Source organism: Trichosurus vulpecula, chromosome 8 (assembly GCF_011100635.1).
Source record: "Trichosurus vulpecula isolate mTriVul1 chromosome 8, mTriVul1.pri, whole genome shotgun sequence".
Classification (NCBI taxonomy): domain Eukaryota; kingdom Metazoa; phylum Chordata; class Mammalia; order Diprotodontia; family Phalangeridae; genus Trichosurus; species Trichosurus vulpecula.
The window spans coordinates 94256309-94278806 of NC_050580.1; the positions used below are offsets into that span (position 1 = coordinate 94256309).

At 38.9% G+C, this 22498-nt stretch overlaps 1 pseudogene; it reads left to right on the forward strand.

The window, feature by feature from the left end:
* Positions 1–21560: 21560 nt before the first annotated feature.
* LOC118829583 lies at positions 21561–22498 on the forward strand (annotated as a pseudogene).

Here is a 22498-nt window from a genome sequence, read left to right on the forward strand (position 1 = left end):
CAATTTCCTCTCCATCCCCAATGTAGTCTCTATTTCACAACCCTCTGCTTAGGGCCTGGCTATCTCTGAATGCTTTTGACTTTCATCTTCATTCTCCATCCCCCTTACTTTTCCAGATCACAAGCCCATTTTCTCCATCCCTGGCCCCCAACGTTAGCCCCCAGTGGTTCCCACCCCCTTCTCATCCCTATAGAAACAGGAGACCGAACAATAATTTTTTCTTTTAGTGATTTCTCCAGTGAGGACCTTCTCCCATTGTGACAGTATTTGGGGATTTTTGAGACCTTCAAGCTCAATTTGAGTCCATTGAGTGATGTGGAAGCCAAATAAGCAACTGTAATCAGTTCATATTAAGAGAGGCACAATGCTAAGGCTTAGGGAGACGATAGTACCACCATACTCTGCCCTTGTCAGATCATCCCTGGAGTATTGTGTTCAGTTCTGGACAACCCATTTTAGGAAATGCATTCATTCCACTTTGCATCTGCTGCCCTACCTGGTTTCAACTTCGTGGAACAACTTCTCCCCTCTACTTGTAGGGTTGGAGGGTGCAGGACCAAACTCTTCCTAATGTCTGCTTTTATAGAGGGTAGGAACTGGACTGTGCTTTCCACTTTGCTGCCTACCTGGTTTCAACTCCAAGAAATAAGATGCTGTCCAATCAACCCACCCCCATCATGTTCCATTCCCTGCTTTCCTGACTCCTTTTGTATCTTGTCTCCCTTTTTAGATTGTAAGCTCCCTGAAGACAAGGCACTGTCTTTATTTTTATTAATCATACCCCCAGCTCTTAGCACAGTACCTGGCAGATATTAGACACCTAATAAATGTCTATTGAATTGAATTGGATAAGCTGGGGCATTGGGACTGTCAAGGGCCTGCAGACCATGTCATATGAAGATCTGTTGAAGGACCTGGGGATCTCTGACACGGAGAAGAGGAGACTTAGGGGCACACGAAAGCTTTCCTCAAGTATCTGAAGGGCTGTCATAGGGAAAAGATTAGGCTTATTGCATTTGGTCTCAGAGATCCGAATTGGGAGCAATGGGTAGAAACTCCAATGAGGCAAATTTTACCTCAATGTCAGCCAAAACTTCCAGAAAATTTGAAGTGGAATGGATTGCTTCAGGAGATTGTGAGTTTCTCTACACTGGATATCTTCAAGCAGAGGCTGGATGATCCCTTGTTGGCTATGTTGTTCAATTCAGTTATGGATTAGACTCCATGGCCTCCAAGATCCCTTCCAGTATCATTCTATTCAACCAACATTTATGATGCTCACTGTGTGCAAGGTACTGGGCTAGGTCCTAAGGGAACAATGACAAAAATGAAGTTGTTCTTGCTGTCAGGGAGCTGACATTATGCAGTCCAACTCCAAGATCCTGTGTTTCTGTGATTCCCAGTTTCTGCTGAGTCCATATTCCCAACACCAGCATTGTTCTTCCTGAAAGCTTGTTGTTTCTATTGTCTCATGGTATCTTGGTGATCTTTCAAGCTAGTGAAGCTGAAAACTACACTAAGACATTTGGGCCATGTTTTAAGTTACTGAAGCTTAAAAATGTAATAACACTTTTAGCCTACCTTTTGTAATACTTTTTTTTAGCAGACACAAAAAATATTGGAATTTCATTTGGCGTGGGATAGCCATGACTTAAGGCATATTTTTTGCCTCCTTCCATAGGCAAGATCAGCCCAACGCTCCTAAGCAGAACTGCTCTATAATGCTTGTTCTCTCTTTTCTTTTTCTAACACCATGAGAATATTATTTTCATAGGATTTCAAAGGTCTTAGGCACTCAAGAATATCCACTGAAGCTGTTTCATCAATACTGATAATGGATCTTAATGGGCATCTTATCCTCACCGTCTTACTATTGTGTGCCATGATAAAAAGCAATCACTCCATCAGTAAACATTTATTAATGCCTTCTATATGCCAGGCTGAGCAGCTAGGTGATGCAGTGGATAGAGTGCTGGCCCTGGAGTCAGAAGGACCTGATTTCAAATCTGGCTTCAGACACTTACTAGCTGTGTGACCCTGGGAGAGTCACTTAACCTTCTTTGCCTCAGTTCCTCATCGGTAAAACGAGCTGGGGAAGGAAAATGACAAACCACTTCAGTATCTTTTCCAAGAAAACCCCAAATGAGGTCATGGAGAGTCAGACATGACTAGAAAACGACTCAACGACAACAGTAACAACAAAAAATGTTCCAGGTGCTGTGAGAAGCTCTCACTGTTATATTGTTTACCAGCTATTACCACAGCGCGTCTATGGCCAAGAAACAATTCCTTTGTGTTTCTTTATGAGCAGCATATGCCTGCTGAACCCTCATCTTTATATCCTGATTTTGAAGAAGACATCTGTCTCTATCGCCTTGCACATACCAGACACTTAAAAATGGTGACTGACTTGAATTAATCTATCAATACCAATTTGAGCTCGGTATAAGGAAGAGCTTACTAACAAACAGACCTGGCAACATAATGAGCAATCGTGACTTGGGAAGACTGATGGTGAAGTGTGCATCCCACCCCTCTGCAGAGAAGTGATAGGCCAGAGGTACAGAATGGGACATCTGTTTTCAGATATCACCAATGGATTGGATTGTTTTGCTTGACTTTACTTATTTGTTACAAGGGAGGGCTTCTTTGCAGGGAGGGGCAGAGTTAGTGAGAAGTAACAGATATTAAAAAAAAGAGAGAAAAGAACATTATTGAAACATAAAAAACAGAAGAAAACAAAAAGTTCAGAAGGCAACATAAACAATCAGGGTGAATTTGTTACTACCGAGTTTAATATGTACTTAAAAAAACTGCACACAACACGTTCATGATTTCATATACAATCCTCTTTTTCATTCTTTGTATGTTAGAATATGTGTTAGTGATTATTATATTCATAATAAAAATTTTTAAGAAACATGAATAGGCCTAATAATGGAATAAATCTCTATCACAAGGTAATGAGCTCTCCAGGGAGGCAACCAAGTAGCAGTTAGATGACCTTTTGCTGCAGGTGCTTCAGGGAGGTACTCGGCTGGCCTTAGTGTTAGAAGACACTCTCCAGGTGTCTTCTAACTTGAAGATTTCCTTACTCTTATCAAATCACCAGGGTTCATGTTACTAACCCCATAGTTAGGGATTAAGAAGAAAAGAATTCATATTTATTTAACTCCCTATGAAATGCTAATCCAGTTTACTCCTGGGAGCTCACTGAGCTCAGCTCCTTTAATTAATAACTTCCACCTGTGAATCATCATTTCCAGGGCCTCTCATTATGCATGCCAGATTCAGAGCCAGTTTGCTCTCGTACTTTTATCTTATCACAGCCAGCCCGTGTTTCATCTGTTTAAATGTAACCTCTCATCACATCCTTCTGAATCCCACCTGAAGCCTGGGGAAAGACTGGGGCTGATGTTATATAACATCAGACTTTTTTATTTTAAAGACTTAAGTTTGTTGCCTCTCTTCCTTGCTGTGAACTGCTACTTCTTTCCTTTACTGGCCAGTTTGTTCAGGAAAAGTCCTGTCTTGTAACTTTTAGAGCTAGCTATGATATAATGGAAAGGACCCTGGATCAGGAGTCAGAAGACCTGAGTTCAAACCTCAATTCTTCCACTTTCTAGGCTTCAGTGAGTCACTTAATATCTGTATCTACGCTTTCTCACCTTTAAAATGAAGATGAAGATACCTGAACCGCTACCTTTCTAGTTGTGAAATTCAAATGAAAAATGTTTGTAAAGTACTGTTTAAACCATAAACCACTGCATAAAGGTTAGTCAAGAAGAAGAAGGGGGAGATGATGATGATGATGATGAAGATGATGATGATAACGAAGAAGATGAATTCTCATACTAAAATACAGACTTCAAAATCCATGATGATTCAACAAATAAATTGTAGTGAAACTGGACCATTTTTATAAACAAAATTGTTGTCCGTAATTGCCCACAGAATAATGATCCATAAAAATTTAATAACTATCTTTTAATAGATGTCATGATACCAAAAATATTCCTAACCTTTAACTAAATGGAACAAAAAATTTTCAAAATATGGTCACCCTGGCCAAGAAGATCAAAATCACATGGGAACAAGGAAGAGATATATATCATCCCTGCTATCTCAGTTACTAGTACAGCTGTGCACCCTGTATATTTTAAGAGAACCTGTAGAGGATGAGGTTACATACTAATACTTATTCAACTTTCTAAAAAAGTTATTTTGTCTATTTATGCAAAGTTAAATAAATATATTTATAGATATAAGGATTATATATTTTCATTATATATTTCTATATCCATTTATAGATATGTAAATATAAAATAAATATATTTAAATATATAAATACAATGTAAAATAAATATGCATCTGTAAATATAGTTCTACCAAACACTGGATGTTTCTTTATATTCAATGTTTCAAAGTTTGCATGAATGGACAAAACAACTTTTTTAAAAAGTTGAATGAAATATTAATATGTAACTCCATGCTCTATAGGCTCTCTGAAAGCATCCTGATAGGAGAGAGAACTTAAAATAGTAGATAGAGAGCTGGCCTCAAAGAGAAGATGACCTGAATTTTAGTACTGCCTCTGATACATGCTGGATTTGTGACCCTGGACAAATCAATTAACTTCTCAGTGCCCTGGGCAGCTCTAAGGCTAAGTTGCAGAGAAGGTATTGACTTGTACCAGTTGAGGGAATTTTCTTATCTGGCAGTTTTCTATACCAATGGAATCACATGTCTAATCCCTATAATACCTATTTACTGTCCCGAATAGCAGGATGATAATTTGTTCCAGGAGAACAAGATCCCATCAATCATATTACTATGAAGTTTGACAGCAATGATATCTTCAAAATAATTTCAAAATTGCTTCCACTAATAAACTTTAGAATGAAGAACTATTGGGAATACCATGTCCCACTCTCCCCATGAAGCCAAATTTGATTCATCTCTCAAGGTTAGTCTGCCTATATACTGCTTCTCTGGCTCCCCCAGCCCAAAGTGAATTTTCCCTACCTGAAACCCCTGCAGCATCTCCTCACTTGACATTTATCAACCTTGTCTTCAGCTGTTATCTTTTTGTATATTGAGACTATAAGTTTTCTGGGGACAGGAAATATTTCATTCATCTTTGTATCATCAAATTTTGTTCCCCTGGTATAATACTACTGATTCATATTCAAAGGCTTTGAGAAAGAAGGCACCCCTGGAGGAGTATTCCTTCAGTATCACCAGCCATCTGATGAAGCCATTAACCTCTTCCCTGTAGTTTTCATCAAAAAGGGAAGGGGAGGGAACCAAACTTCATGTTTGTGTGTATGGTAAATGGGAATTCCTTGGTTGAATTTCATTGATTGTTGGGCATCTATGGTGATAATGTGATTAAAGATCTTTCCCATCCATTCAGTAGGCCTCAGGTGGGGCTGGTTAAAGGAAGCTTGATTAGAGGTGTATTTATAGGCAGGCCTATACCATTTACTTACTAAGCACTAAGCCCCAGGCCTACACTCTTTCATGGATTGGGCGTGAAGCTCTTGGGCCCTAAAAAGAATATATATACCCAGAGCTTGCCATAGAACTCAGAATCTGCAGAGAGCTACAGAAGTCAGAATTCAGCCCAAGGAGAAGGAGCAGGAACTCCAAGTCAACAGAGAACTGAGAGAGACTGCAGAGCGGAGAGTGGAAACCAGGGAATTTTGGAGACCAGAGAACTGAGGAGGGAGAGAACTCAGGCAAAAACTCAGTCTGTTGGGATTCATGAGTGTTTACAGGGAGGCCCCAGCAGAGGGGAAGATTACAGGATGACTTGGTTCCTTGCTATAATACTGTGTTATAATTTCTTTGTTGCTACACTGAGGTGGGCTTACTAGTTTTGGAATATAATTACTGCTATATTGAATTGGAGTTATTAGTCTTGAGATTTGATCCTCTGGTGTCTAAGTAAATGTTGTATTTACTCTGCCTTCTACTTAGAGTTTTTCATACTTTGCGATTCCAAACCATACAGGCATGTTCATGGTCATCCATGAATCTTGCCTTACTGATACAGCATCCCTAGTAGTTTAAGGTGAACATTTCACTTTTAGGGAAGTATTCAGAAGACCCAATTCAAATCAAGAAGCATTTATTAAGATGACTGTGTATTGTGCTTAACACTGGGGAAATCTAAAGTTTAGATAAGACACATTTTTCTTTCTAGGAAAAATAAATAAAAAGTTGTTTGTTATATGCTTTGGTTGATCCCTTATGGCTGGAATACACTACCCTCCTCATCTCAACCTCTTAGAATCCCCAGCTTCTTTCAATCTCTCCAGTTGTTAGTTCTATCTCCCTCCTGAAATTACTTTGCATTTATTGAACTGTGTATGTGATCTATCTCTTAGTAGAACGTAAGGTACTTGAGGAAAGGATAATTCATTCATTCATTATCTCTGTGTGTGTGTGTGTGTGTGTGTGTGTGTGTGTGTTTGTGGTCTAGTACAGTGCTTGGCACATTGTAGTGTGAATAAGCATTGAATAAATGCTTCTTGACTACCTAAGTGATTTCTGTCTTCTTAAAGATCCCTCTGCTCTTTGGACCCTCCCTCAAATTGGTGGGTTGCTCCTGGAACCTCTGTTTAGAGGAAGTAACTAGGCTAGCCATGCTCACTCTTAGCTCCTCTCCTCTGCCTTTGAACCTGACTCTCCAGACTTCTCCACCATGTTTCCTTGCCCTTTATGTGTTGTCTTCCTCCTTTAGAATGTAAGCTCCTTGAGGCCAAGATCTATTTTTGGTTTTGCTTGTCTTTGTATTCTTAGTGTTTAGCATAGTGCCTGATAGGCACATAGTAAGCAATTAATATATGCTTGTTGACTTGATGACTAAATGTTTGTTAAATTGATTCTGTATCCTCCATAGTACCCATAGTCCCTTGAACATATTAGTAAATATTTGCTAATTGGAAGGGTTTCTAAGACTTGATCAGCAGGCACAGAAGGGAGCTAAACAACTGTCTGGTTTATTTGATTATAGGATCATTTAAAGCTGAGTGGAACACTTCACGACCATTTAAGAATCAAACTCCTTCATAGATCAGTTGAAGAAACCGAAACTAAAAAAGGCTAAGCATCTTGCTTAGGGTGGCATAGTAATTTATATCCAGAATTTGAACCAAAATCTCTTGCCTCATAGTCCAGATCTCTTTGAACTATACAAATATGTATTAGGCCTCAGTTTCCTCATTTGTAAAATGAAAGAGTTGGACTAGGCATATCTGAAGTTAGAAGGTGTGTAACTGATTCATGATTGACAAATGATGGAGAACTCTAGGAATATAGTCAAGTTTCAATTATCTGGAATGGGAATACTGGCATGAGTAATCCAAAATAACAATAACCCGAAAGCTATTTCTATTTGGCTTTCGGATGTGTTTGGGGGCTTACTTTTGGATACAGGTATGTCTAAAACAGTAGGAATTCAACCAGATCACAAAGCTATGTTTTTAAGGTCAGGTTCTGCCAGGGCTAGGAGGCTGTGTTTGTTATTACCACTGCTTTTTCATTTGCTTTAGTTGGCTCTGACTCTTCATGACCCCCATTTAAGTTTTTCTTAGCAAAGATACTGGAGTGGTTTGCCATTTTCTTCTCCAGTTACTTTTACAGGTGAGGAGCTGAGGCAAACAGGGTTACCATTGCTTATCCTCTCGTCGTTCCTTTTCTTTCTACTCCTCAAACCCATGCTGTTGTCATTCAGTTCCATCTCTACCTAAGCAGACCTTCTCTTTCTTCCTTTACTTTCATTCTTTCTTTGTGAACCTTACCTTCTCTGGAGAGAAAAATAATCTCCTTTAAGTCCTAAGGGAGGGTTTATGTTTAAGAGGCCATCCCTTCCAACTTTGCTCAGCTCCAAGCCACAGAAGGAAGGTTCACACAAAAGCAGAGCAGGGTGGCAAGCTGGAAAAGTAATAAAAGGCTAAAGCAAGATGTATCTGGGTAATAACTGAGACCTAAATACAACCTGATCTTGTTTCTGTTCACCACGAATCGTGAATTGTCACTTAAATGGCCCCTCCTTGATTGCTACCTTGTCGTGGTGGAGGGGCTTGTGTAGCTTAATGAAAGTATGAGCTATGCTGTGCAGGGTTGGCCAAGATGGACAGTTTATAGTGGAGACCTGACAAAAGGTGATCCCCCGGAGCAGGAAATGAAAAGTACTCCAGTATCTCTGCCAAGAAAATCCCATGGAGAGGAGCTTGGACAGACTTTGGGAGATAGTAGATGACAGAAGGGTCTAGAGTGCTGTGGTCCATGGGGTCATGAAGAGTTGGACACAACTGAATGACTGAACAACAACACCTTAAAGGGGATATACATTAATGGAGGCCAAATGAAGAATTCGCTTGCTGTGATGGTTCCTTTCTACATAGTGAGAGTACTTCATTGTTATATACAGTGACTCAGATAATGTGTCATTTAAGTCATCTACAAGAGCTTTTATAGTCAAAGGAAAACATAGAGGTGGGAGGATATGAATAAAAAGGAGAGAATACATTATGTGGTCCCTGCATTTTTTTTAATGAAAAAGTAATAGAAATGGCTTTTTAAGTGTTTTGTTTTGGTGAAGTTAGTTTAGGGTTTAATTTTTTTCTTATGTAATTATTTCTTTTACTGGCAAGTTAAGAGATATAGTCTTCCTGCTGCATTTCACTGAGATATCAATAGCCCAAGCTGATGAATAGATAAAAAATGATGACTGGCCTAGATGCTGGGCAATTCAAAATGCGAAATTAGCTTATCTAAGAATCACAGATTCTCACCCAATTCATTCTAAACTAATCCAACAAGCATTATTAAGCACCAAATATATGCAAGGAACTGGGAATATGAAGACAAAATGAAAAACAACTCCATGCTTCTTCATCAATGCTTGGTATAATCTGGGTAACCTCCTTCATCCTTTCTAACTGGTGATACCTTATGCAGAAATCATGGAATGTTAGAGCAAGAAAAGACTTCAGAGACCATCCGGCTAAACTCTCCTCATTTTACAGATGAGAGATCTAAGGCCAGAGATGAGGCTTGCTAATCACTACCAAGTAATAAGTAGCATGAAGACCCTGGGAGTAGCTGAGAGAGCTGGAACTCAAACCCTGCCTGGTCTTCTGCCTTCAAACCCAATGGTTTTTCCATTATACCAAGCTCTGCCCCTGCTGGCAGTACGAGTCAGTATGTTCAGATCAATGGCTGGTTTATGAAGTTCCATTATCCAACAAGGAGCACAAGGAATGGATGGTAGATTTTGCCCTGGCTACTTACAAGGGCTCTCCAGGGCACAACAATTTAGAGAAAATAAAAAACGAGGATACTGTCCAAACCTGCAAGTTATCCTGTAAAACAAAACTATCTCGTGGTTAGTTAAGTAAAGAACCTAATTTATTTGTGGACGCAACACCACAAAAATCTGGGTACATGATCCACAAGAAGACTGTAGGAAGGTGAAATGAAAAAATGGAGAAAATATAGGGAGAGGGAAGACTGGTAAATAGACCATCCCATCAAAGCAAATGTCACCTGAGCTCCATCTGCACTGACATTTATAATGTAGACCAAATCTGGGAGTACATTTTATTACTGAGACAGAACAGATCCCATATTAGAGCATGTGGTATGGTGTAAAGGATGCTGGGTGAGGGATCAGAAAATCTTGGTTCAGATCCTGGTTCTACCACAGACGTTTTACCATACCTTATTATTCTGTACATGTACTGTTGTTGTTAAATTGTTTTTCGGTCATGTCTGACCCCATTTGGCAGAAATACTGGAGTGTTTTGCCATTTCCTTCTCTAGCTCATTTTGCAGATAAGGAAACTGAGGCAAACAGAGTTAAGTGACTTGCCCAGAGTCACACAGCTAGTAAGTGTCTGAGGCCAGATTTGAACTCGCAAAGTTGAGTCTTCTTGACTACAGGCCTGGCACTCCATCCACTGCGCCACCTAGCTGCCCCTCACATAACGTAACCCTCAGTTTTCTCATGCACACAATAGGTAGCAAAACAGTTGCACTATCTTCCTCGAGGATGTAGAATAATGTACATAGACTACTTTGTAAGTCCAAACTTGTTTGCTGTCATTATTATCACTACCAATACAATATTGATATAATAAAGGAATACATTTGTGGGAATAGTTTAAAAAAGGCAACTGTGTTCATTAGATTAACATGATCCAGGCAAATTTATGTGAGTTTATATATTTATATAATTTTAATTTTCCAAGACAAATGACAATAGCCAAAGTTGATGTTTAAAGTACCCAAAGGTTGTCTGTGATTAGATAACATGGACAGAACTCATTGGCAGTGTGGTAGCTGAGAGAGTGCTAGACTTGGTATCAAGAAAGACTGGGTGCAAATATTGCCTCTGATATTTATTAGCTGGGTGGCTATGGGCAAATCACTTAACCTAATCCTCAGTTTCCTCATGTGTAAATGGGAATAATAGCACCTATTTCATAGGGATGAAATAATGTATGAAAAAACTTTTGAACACTTTAAACCATGATGTAGATTCCAGTTATCATCTCCTTGAAAGATTTTTGTAAATGTTTTAGTTCTTCCAAAGGTTAAGAATTTCGCCTTGTTTTGATATTGGAAGGGCTGCTGGGCTTAGATTTCTGATTTTACCAGTATAAGGAACTGCCTTTATGAATACAGAGGAGCAGCTTCCTACAACTTAAAGGCTTAGAGAATGGCCTGGGACATTCTGAGCTTAAGCGACTTGTCAAGAGTCACAGAGCCACTATGTGTCAAAAGCAGGATTTGAACTAAGGTCTTCCTGACTCCAAAGTTCTTCCTCTACTCTATCACACAGCCTCTCTTTTCTGAGTTGTTTTAATTGCCTCTGCTGTAGAGACAGATGAAGAACCTTTTCTTATCTACATGCTATAGATTTATTTGTATAATCTTAACCCACCATTTTGTGAATATTTTCACTCAGAGAAGGGAGAATAAAGATATCAAATTGTGAGAATATTATAACAGCAATGGCTTTTAAGTGTTTCATGTCGGTGAAGTTGGTTTAGGGTCCATCGTCTGTCACTCCCATTAATCAACTCCACCCCCACTCCCCACATGCTTATATGCAGTGTTCCACACCTATGGATCCCCACCTCTTCAGAGGAGGCACAGGCAATTGGGAGGTAAGGAAGTACCTTTTTATATTGCTTCTTTGGTTCCAAGTTTGATCTCTATAATTTCACAACATTCAGTTTTGGTTTTGTAATTGGTCTTCCCATTGATGTTGTAATCATTGAGTGTATTGTTTTCTTGGCTCTGTTTAATACATTTTGTATCAGTTCAAATGTCTTTTCATGTTTCTCTGTTAATCAAACAATAAAGCAATCGCAGAAGCTATAATAAATGGGATTGATTACATGAAATGGAAAAGATTCTGCATTAACAAAATTAATGCATCTAGGAGGTTAAGAAGAGAAGTGGTCAGCTGAGGAAAAGAAATCTTTGCATTGAATATCTCTAATAAGGATTTGAGATCCAAGATAAACAAACAACTAATAGAAAGAGATAAAAAATCAATCCCCCAATAGATAAGTAGAAAAAGCATTCTCAAAAGAATTGCAGACCATTAATAACCATATAAAAGAATTCTCCATATCACTAACAATAAGAGAAATGTAAATCAAAATAACCTTGAGGTTTTACTTCAGATCTAGAAAATTGGCAAAGGTGACAATAGATGGGAATAGTCACTGTTTGAGTAGTTGTAAAGACAGGCACTCTAATGTACTTTTTGGTGGAGCTATGAATTGATATAACCATTCTGGAAAACAGTTTGGAACTATTCAAATAAAGTTTCAAAAATAACTGCTAGGCATAGACAAAAGAAGTCATTGACAAAAGGAAAGATTTCATATACATCAAAATATTTATAGTATCACTTTCTATGGCAGCAAAGAACTTGAATCGAAGTAGATGCCCAATGACTGAGAAGGGCTAAGCAATCAGGAAATTAATGGAATATTATTGTATTGTAAGAAATGGCCAATGATCTCTTACATGTTAAATCTGACTTTTCTCAGTCCTTATCTTCCTTTATATTTCTGCAGTTTCTGACACTGCTGGTCACTCACTCCTCCTTGATGTTGCTCTCCTCTCTTCTGTTTCTTCTATGTATACAATCACTTTTTTCAGTTGATTTTGCTTGATCATCGTCCATTTCCTATACTATAAGTGTTAATGCTCCAAACTTTATCCCAGACCCCTTCTTCTTTCTAATCACTCCCACTCTGTGATTTTGTCATCTTCATCGAATTGTTTTCTAAACATTGTATCTTTTCTAGCACCTAGAAAAATATAGTAAGTGCTTAATAAGTGCTTATATTATTTTTTGCATTATGATATTTATGTTTTTAAATTCTGATGTTTTAAGGAGATCTGTAATCCTTACATTGTTTCTATGCATACTATCTTCAAGATAAATATGTTTTGCATGTATGAAGATTATGTTTTCTTTCATCATTACTGCTTTTTGCTTCTCTTTTTCTAGGCTCTCTTTCACTTCTGGTAAATTGCTTTCCCAGTTATTTTCTTTTGTTTCTTTGATGATATTTGCTACTATAGATTCAATTTTTTTCTACTCTGTTAATTATTTATGCTGTGTGGGTCATAAATTCTGCTTTCACAATTCCAATTTCTCTTTTAAATCACTCAGGAATGTCATATTCTAGTTCCATGCTCTCTTAGGGATTCAAAGGGTCATCTACCTCATCAGATGTTGATTTATTTTCCTTCGCCTTGCAATATTTTTTCAAATATGCCTGTACTGTTTTTCTTAGCTAATCTTAAGGCTATACTTCCTTCTGTTACTAATATTTTCCTAGATGATTTATCTGCTTCAGTTTTAAGTCTTCAGCTGAGTTTTCTTCCTCCTAAAATCTTTGTTATTTCAGCCTTTTCCCCTTATAGTCTTATTGTTTACTTCTTGACTCCTTCCCTTTTGATAGTGATTTCCTTGGGGGCTGCAACTCAAAGCAGACTCAGCCTCCTTCCTGGTGGAAGTTGGGGGAGGGGTGCTGAATGAATGCTTTAGTTATTAGGGATTAGCCTTCTTTGCTGTTAGTTCATCAAAGTGTTATCTCATTAGCTATTGGTATTCCAGACTATGGAGGAAGCTGAAATTGCTCTTCTCTTGTATGTAATTCCTATCAAGGAGCAGTCAGAGAGGCTATGAGGATTAGATAAAATATATAGTGCTCCACCTTTTTAGTGACATTTTACTCTTAATGAGTGCTTATATTGTAGAAATGAATGAAAATGCATTTTAAAGAAGTGGTTATTTAAGCTTCAGCAAGTCGCTCTCTTCCAAGTCTGAAAATATATTCAACATTAATTTCACTCCTATTTATTGATATTGTTTGTAATATTTCAGAATGGACTAAGGAAATTGCTAATTTAATAGAGAATCTTAATAGCACTGAGAAATTTTCTTCTTCTTCATATTTTAGATGTCCTTTTATCTTACATCCTGCCCATAAGAATAGAACTGTAATATTATGAATTAATCATCTAATAAATAAGCAATTATTAGATCAGATCTGTGATCTCCATAATTCAGTATTCTTTTTCTGATAAAACAACTGACTTTTGGGCATCACTTTTGGAGAGAGGGTTTCCTTTATAACTTCTATTACATTTGGTTTGGGATGTCGTCTATATACATACATACATATAAACATATATATGTCCCATGGATTTTTCAAAGATCAATTGTGAAAATAAATATGAAAGTGTTTTGTAAAGCTGGATTAGAGTGACTTTGAGTCAACCAGATATAAGTGATTTTAAATCTATGAACTGTCACTATAGTGTCTAATGATCAATTCCTAATAATCAATACAACTTCTTGAGGAAGCTAACAGATCCCCTAGCTTCATTACCAACATGTAAATTACTCTTTTTATATTAGACTGTAAGGTCCATGAGGACAGAGATAGCATCTTATGCAAATGTTGTAATTCTTCCATTACTTAGTATAGTTCTTAGGATACAATGCATTCTTACAAATATTTATTGACTTAAATGGTGTATCCCAAATAGATTTATCTGCTTATGATAGAACCACTACCTTCCCTATTATTTTTTAACCTCCCTTATAGGAAGAATCAGGCAACTAGGTGGTACAATGGATAGAGTACCAGCCCTGGAATCAGAAAGACCTGAGTTCAAATCTAGCCTCAGACATTTATTAGTTTTTGACCCTGGCTAAGTCACTTAACCTGTTTGCCTCAGTTTCTTCATCTGTAAAATGAGCTGGAGAAGAAAATTGCAAGCCACTCCAGTACCCTTGGCAAGAAAACCCAAAATGGGGTCATAAAGAATCAGACATGACTGAGATGACAACAACAACAACAACAAAACTAGGAAGGACTGTGTTTACTGCATCTTTTGAATTTTCTCTCACCATTTCTACTTTATTCCAGCCTTTACTACCATGTTTGAGAAGATTCTTGGTGCAGTTAATTCTGGAAAACTAATGTGGGCTAAGCAGTCATACTTTTGGTTCCTAGAGAGGATTACCATATGTACAAGGCATACATTAAAGATAATAATAGCTTGTTTTTGGAGTAAAGGTCTTTCTGAATTGCTCACTTTTTTTGAAGTGCCAAATATGGATGAGATTAAAACCACAGGAGCCAAGATGGCAGCTGGAAAGCAGGGACTTGCCTACGGCTCTCCCCCAGGACCCTCCAAACACCTATAAAAATGGCTCTGAACAAATTCTAGACCTGCAGAACCCACAAAATAGCAGAGGGAAGCAGGGATCCAGCCAAGGACAGCCTGGATGGTCACTAGGTAAGGTCTATCCCACGGAGCTGGGAGCAGAGCAGAGCAGAGCCCAGCGTGGGCTGTGCCCGGACCAACCAGATGGGGAGCCAGGCGGAACAGGCCCTAGCGTCCTGAATCAGTGAGCTGTGGAAGTTAGACTTCTCAACCCACAAACACCAAAGACAACAGAGAAGGTTAGTAGGAAAAACTGGGGGGACAGAGTGAAAGGAGCTCGCAGTTTGGCCACTGCTCCTGGGGCAGCAGGGGTGGTGTAGCTACAGAGCTACAGTTGCAGTTGCTTCCAGCCCAAGGCCCACCTGGTGGGAGGAATTAAGTGGCTGATCAGAGCAGGAGTGCAGAGACTTCTCAGATCTGAGTCAGGTTCAGGTTAGCGGTTCTTGGGGGGTGAGGAGTGCTGGTGTGGCAGAGCTGGCTGTATAGAAATAGCTCTGAAGACAACAGCACATCAACTCAAGGTTGGAACAAAGTACCCTCTACTCTACAAGCAGTCACACTCTGACGAAAAACTCAAGGGTCAAATAGTTGACTGGGAACATGGCCAGGCAGCGAAAATGGTCTCATATTTAGTCTCAGACTTTGGAATCTTTCTTTGGTGACAAAGAAGACTGAAACATACAGCCAGAAGAAGTCAACAAAGTCAAAGAGCCTACATCCAAACCCTTCAAGAAAAACATGAACTGGTCTCAGGCCATGGAAGAGCTCAAAAAGGATTTGGAAAAGCAAGTTAGAGAAGTAGAGGAAAAATTGGGAAGAGAAATGAGAGTGATGTGAGAAAACCATTAAAAACAAGTCAATGATTTGCTAAAGGAGAACCAAAAATACTGAAGAAAATAACACCTTAAAAATAGACTAACTCAAATGGCAAAAGAGGTCCAAAAAGCCAATGAGGAGAAGAATGCCTTGAAAGGCAGAATTAGCCAAATGGAAAAGGAAGTCCAAAAGACCACTGAAGAAAATACTACCTTAAAAATTAGATTGGAGCAAGTGGAAGCTAGTGACTTTATGAGAAATCAAAATATTATAAAACAGAACCAAAGAAATGAAAAAATGGAAGACAATATGAGCTATGTTATTGGAAAAACCACTGACCTAGAAAATAGATCCAGGAGAGATAATTTAAAAATTATTGGACTACCAGAAAGCCATGGTCAAAAAAAGAGCCTAGATACTATCTTTTAAGAAATTATCAAGGAGAACTGCCCTGATATTCTAGAGCCAGAGGGTAAAATAGAAATTGAAAGAATCCACTAATCACCTCCTGAAAAAGATCTCAAAAAGAAAACTCCTAGGAATATTGTCGCCAAATTCCAGAGTTCCCAGATCAAGAAGAAAATACTGCAAGCAGCCAGAAAGAAACAATTTGAGTATTGTGAAAACACAATCAGGATAACACAAGATCTACCAGCTTCTACATTAAGGGATTGAAGGCTTGGAATATGATATTCTGGAGTTCAATGGAGCTAGGATTAAAACCAAGAATCACCTACCCAGCAAAACTGAGTATCATGCTCCAAGAAAAAATAGGGATTTTCAATAAAATAGAGGACTTTCAAGCTTTCTCAGTGAAAAGACCAGAGCTGAATAGAAAATTTGTCTTTTAAACACAAGAATCAAGAGAAACATGAAAAGGTAAACAAGAAAGAGAAATCACAAGGGACTTACTAAAGTTGAACTGTTATGTTTACATTCCTACACGGAAAGATGATGTGTATATTTCATAAGACCTCAGCATTAGAGTAGCTGAAAGGAATATATATATATATATATATATATATATGTATATAGACAGAGGACAGAGGGTGAGTTGAATATGAAAGGATGATATCTAAAAAAATAAAATCAAATTAAAGGATGAGAGAGGAATATATTGAGAGAGGGAGAAAGGGAGAGATAGAATGGGGTAAATTATCTCACATAAAAGTGGCAAGAAAAAGCAGTTCTGTTGGGAGGGAAGAGGGGGCAGATGAGGGGGAATGACTGCGTCTTGCTCTCATTGGATTTGACCTGAAGAGGGAATAACATACACACTCAATTGGGTATCTTACCCCACAGGAAAGAGGGAGGAAGGAGATAAAAAAGGGGGGATGATAGAAGCAGGGGCAGTTAGGGAGAGGAGGTAATCAAAAGCAAACACTTTTGAAAAGGGACAGGGTCAAGGGCGAAAATTGGATAAAGGGGGTTAGGATAGGAAGGAGCAAAATATAGTTAGTCTTTCACAACATGAGTATTGTGGAAGGGTTTTGCATAATGATACACATGTGGCCTATGTTGAATTGCTTGCCTTCTTAGGGAGGGTGGGTGGGGAGGGAAGAGGGGATAGAATTTGGAACTCAAAGTTTTAAAAACAGACATTCAAAAACAAAAAAAGTTTTTGCATGCAACTAGGAAATAAGATATACAGGCAATGGGGCATAAACATCTATCTTGCCCTACAAGAAAGTAAGGGAAAAGGGGATGGGGGGGGTGGGGTGACAGAAGGGAGGGCTGACTGGGGAATGGGGCAATCAGAATATATGCCATCTTGGAGTTGGGTGGGGAGGGTAGAAATGGGGAGAAAATTTGTAATTCAAACTCTTGTGAAAATTAATGCTGAAAACTAAAAATATTAAATAATGATTTATTATTAAAAAATATTAAAACCACAGACTTTCTGTGAATATTGGCAAATTATCATTAACTCTGTACATGTCAGTGTCTGGTGTCAACTTTTCAAATGCTAATATTTGTATGACCTTAAGTTGTGCATATAGGTGTTTGATTATTTTATGTTGACTAAGCACTCAAAGTGTGCCAAGCACTGAATATAAACTACATGAGCTAGAATAAAATCCATGATCATCAGACCAAGACCAGACAAACAAACAAAAAAGCTTCCCCCTCCCTTCCTCTCCCATTGTTAAAATGCCTCACAATGTTCTCTGCTATAAATATTTTCTAGCAGCCTTTTATTTACTGTAGCTTTTTTATACTTTGTCAAGTGGTCCTTAATAGACTGATTTTAATAAGGTGAAAGCCAACTGGAACAGACTGCTCTGGCTTTGAACCAGCACTAAGTCATGTGAACACACCAGGCAACATTTAAAAATTGAGCTCTCTTATGTGCTACTTCTCTATAGGAAGCTTTAATCCTTCAGAGCAAGTAGTATAAAAGTGCATGATTAAAGAAACACCTCCATGCCCTGGAAAACATAATTTTCTGTATTAAATTCTATGTTTATAAAATTTTGCTATATACTTCCACTTTGTGTTTTACTTTAGATAGCTTGGCCTACCAGTAGTCTCAACTCTGATACTTCTTCAGGGAAGTTTAAGGTAAAAGTAATGGTAGAAAAGGTTAGGTTTTGTCTCTCATGCTCTTTGTGGACAATTTGGAGAGATTTCTGGTGGACTATTGAACAGTTTAGATCTTAACAGGATTTAGATCTGGTTCAATAACTGAATCCAGATTAATCATTATTGAGCCAATGGAAGCTTAGAAGGAAGACTCTAACAGAGTGTCCCAGGAATCTGTCCTTAGCCCTGTGTTGTTTTAAAAAATTAGTATCTTGAAAAGAAACTTAGATGGCATGATTATCATACTTTCATATGACATAAATACCTAGCATAGAAGATGACAATCAGGATTGAAAAACATCTTGAGTCAAGGTACAAATATGATGTCTCACACTTAGATTTTGAGTCATTTTCACATGTTGAAGGCAAGGAAATGATGTCTAGATGATAGTTTATCTCAAAAGAGTTCTGGGGGTTGTGGAGAAGTACAAGCTCAATATGAGTCAACAGTATAATATAGAAGCCATTTTAGTGGCTAGGGCAGTATTAGGTTTCATAAAGTAAGAATAATATCCCAAACTAGGGAAGTGATAAGTAGTCCTACTGTGCACTGGTCTCTTCAGACCTCATCTGGAGTAATGGGTTCAGTTTTGGGTGCCACATTTGAGAAAATATATTGATAAACTGGAAATCATGCAGAACAGAGTGATGAAGGATTACAAGATTGTGCAATCCATTTGAGGAAGATTTGGGAGAAGAGATACGATTTTTAAAGGACTGGCACATGTAAAAGTGATTAGAGTTGTGCCACTTGGCCCCAAACTGAAGAACTCAGAAAGATGAATGTAAGTTGCAGGGTAACATATTTCAGCTTATGTAAGGTTAAAAAAAGACCTTCCTAACAATTAGATCCTCTTGAAGACATTATGAAAGAGTAATAGACCTTATAAAAAAAAACTTCAAGCAAGATGAATACCCATTTGTGGATACAGAGGAGGGGATTCTTGATCAAATACAGTTTAGGCTAGATCACCTCTGCAGTCCCTTCAAACCCTGAGATTCTTTGAGTGTAGGTAAAGGCAGATAAAGATTTGATCTATTTTGGTGGTTTCTCCATTTAGTCTAAGATAGCTATAGTTGAATTGTTTTCAGTTTTGGGGATGGAAGGAGGGAGAGAGAGAGGAAGGGAGGGAGGGAGGGAGGGAGGGAGGGAGAGAGAGAGAGAAAGAGAGAGAGAGAGAGAAAGAGAGAGAGAGAGAGAGAGAGAGAGAGAGAGAGAGAGAGAGAGAGAGAGAGAGAAACTTAAGAAAATTGGGTAGACTACAGAAAACTGATTCTCTCCTTGGCTTTCCTGCTATATTTAGAAAAACAATGCACATATGGTAAAACAACAATAACAACACTGTTATCTTTTAATTTCTTATAGTCCTCACCGACAGGAACAACAAATGCATCTCTCCAAAGAGTTGACTAATTATTCTTTCTATTCTTCTAGTAATGGGTTTTTTTTTTCTTTTATTCTTAACATTGGTAAGATGTTAACTGCAGTCAATGGCGTTGACTGGAAAAAATCATTGCGAATGAGTCTGGCACACCCATTTTCTCCTTTTCTCCTTTTCTCTCCAAGGACAGTCTCCTTTGCTCCTCTGGAAAAAATGAACAACCACGTTGGAAAAGAACACTCACTGAGGCTCCTATTCCGGTCTCCCTCAGAGCCTTCCAAAACCCATGGAGCTGTCCTCAGTGCTGAACCTTTTCCTAGTAACTGTCTCTCCTAGGATACCTCTCCTGGGAAGGGAAACAGAAGGAAGAAAAATATGGTGGTGCGGAGGGGTGGTGTTGGGGTGGTGGGAAAGGGGAGGGGAGGGGTGGTGATTGTTGTCTGTGAGGGACTGGAATGAAGGAACGTTATCTAGCCAAAATGCCCCCCACCCCCACCCCACGCCCTGATGAAAGTTTCTGTAGTCACTCCTCACTGAAACCTTTAAATATTAAATCACTACAACAGATCACTGTAAATGCTTGTATTGAACTACTGCATAAGTCCAAGTCAAAAAACACAGTAGACTCCGAAATTAACTCAGTTTCGCTATCACACACCTTCTCCCCATCATTTCCACTCTCCCCACCAAGTTCCTCTTAGATCCTAAATGGAGCCGCCAGGACTAAATGCCAAGTTTGGATTCCTGCACTTGAACACTTTCCTTGATAATAGGTGTTTCACGTATGTTTCATGTATCGACACTTTCTGACCTCCTTTCTTTTCATATCCAGGGCTGTGCCAAAGAGGCAGAGCAATCAGAATCACTACAGCAGCAAGTTTTTAAAATTTCCAGTTTCCTTACTACTTGAGTTCTGTAACTTCTCACCTACAGTCTATTCCTTCATGGCAGGTTCCCCTTTCCTCATTATTATTCTTATTTATTTTGTAGTACCTTAACCAGATGCATACAAATGCTCTCAGCTTCCCAAAAATGGCAGTCAAAGTGTAGGGAAGGAAGGCCAAATAGGGTGACAGTGGGAGAGGCTTTCTCCTTCCATTCTCAAATACCCATCTCCCTCTAGTAAACTACTAGATCCAGTTCAGTATCCAAGGAGAGACTAGTACTGAGGTTGCAGTGATGGTAAAGAAACCTGGAGGAAGGAACTTCAGCACTTCTGCTGTTTTCCAGTACTGATGATCCAGCACTCTGGGCACCAGCCCTAATACACCAGGTAAGATTATGTTCCGGGATCTGGCTCCACTTGTTCATCCATCAAGTGGTCATTTTTATAGGAATTAAAGTACACACACTATATGTGTGTGTATATATATATATGTATATATACACATACACACCTACATATACACATATATATGTATGTATGTATGTGTATATATATGTAATGGTATGTATTGTGTAATTCACTCAACCAATGTTTATTAAATGCTAACTGTGTGCAAACTCTACCCTAGGAGCCGAGGGGCTGAACAAAAAGGACATGACATGTTCTCTTCCCTCAAGAACCTTGTAGGAGAAGATAAGACATCCATAAATATAATACAAATGAAAATATATGTTGTAAACACAATGAATGAGTATAAAGTACTAGAAGATAAGGTAAAGTAGAAATATTATAAAATGCAATGTTGTGCCATATCCTTACGGAATGGAATATATGTGTATATATATAATATGTATGTACAGTGTACATATATATATATATATATATACACACAAGTTTTGGGAGTTTGGGTGTGGAAGGTGGGGAGTATGGAAGAATCTTCTCTATTCATGAAGATACACACAAGTCTGACCTCTCTTTTTTTTCTCTTGAGACAAGTACCCAAGGACTCAATATCCACTCAAAGCCCTGAAGTCCCTGGTCAGCACCGTTGACTGAAGACTTGAGGAATTGGCTGAGCTAACCAGAGCACACCAGGATCCTCCAGGAAAGGGATGTCTGGAAGTTTGGGTCAAGAGTCAGGGTGCTCATTCCAGGGCCTACAAGCTAATGCACCAGCTAAAAGGGCTGATCTTGTCCCCATATGTTGTGCGGATGTTGGTGGAACTGGGGGGCAACTGTCTCCTCATACATGTGATTGTACAGACATATGAGATAAACAATGTGACCAACTTTCTCGTCGGTGATCTGGCTTTCTCCAATGTACTCATGTGTGTTGCATGTGCGCCTTGATCTTAGCTTATATCTTTGAGCCCCAGAGCTGGGTCTTTGGAGGTAACTTGTGCCACTCGATCTTTTTTCTGCAAGCAGTAGATACTTGTCTATCTTTTCCCTGACTCCCACCGCTGTGGACTACTACTTGGTGCTGGTGCACCCATTATGCTGATGCATCTCCTTGTACCTCAGTGCCCTGTGCTATTAGCTATCTGGGCATCATCTACATGCCTGGCCCTGCCTGCTGCAGTGAGGGGTTCTGGGGCTGCCAGGAGCATCAGCACCAAGTCTATGACTGTGGGCTGCTACTGGTCATTTACCTACTCCTTTTGCTTGTCATCCTGATGTTCTACATATGGATCGCATTCAAGCTCCAGCAACAGGTTATGCCTGGCTGAATTACCCAGAGCTGCGCTGGTTGGGACAGGGTACAGTGCCACAGGACTTTCTGTTTGCTGGTAATTGTGGTATTTGCTGTCTGCTGGTTGCCTCTGCACATTTTTAACCTGCAGGGCATCCACCCTGATGCCATTAATCCCTTTGTATTTGGGTTGGTTTGCTCTGTGGCCGGTTTGCCATGAGCTTTGCCTGCTACTCCCCTTTCCCCTATGCCTGGCTCCATGATAGCTGCCATGAGGAACTGCCTAGAGTGCTATTATCTTGGCCCTGGAAGATTTCACCCTGTGCACAGAACATGACCATCAGTATTGTCATCTAG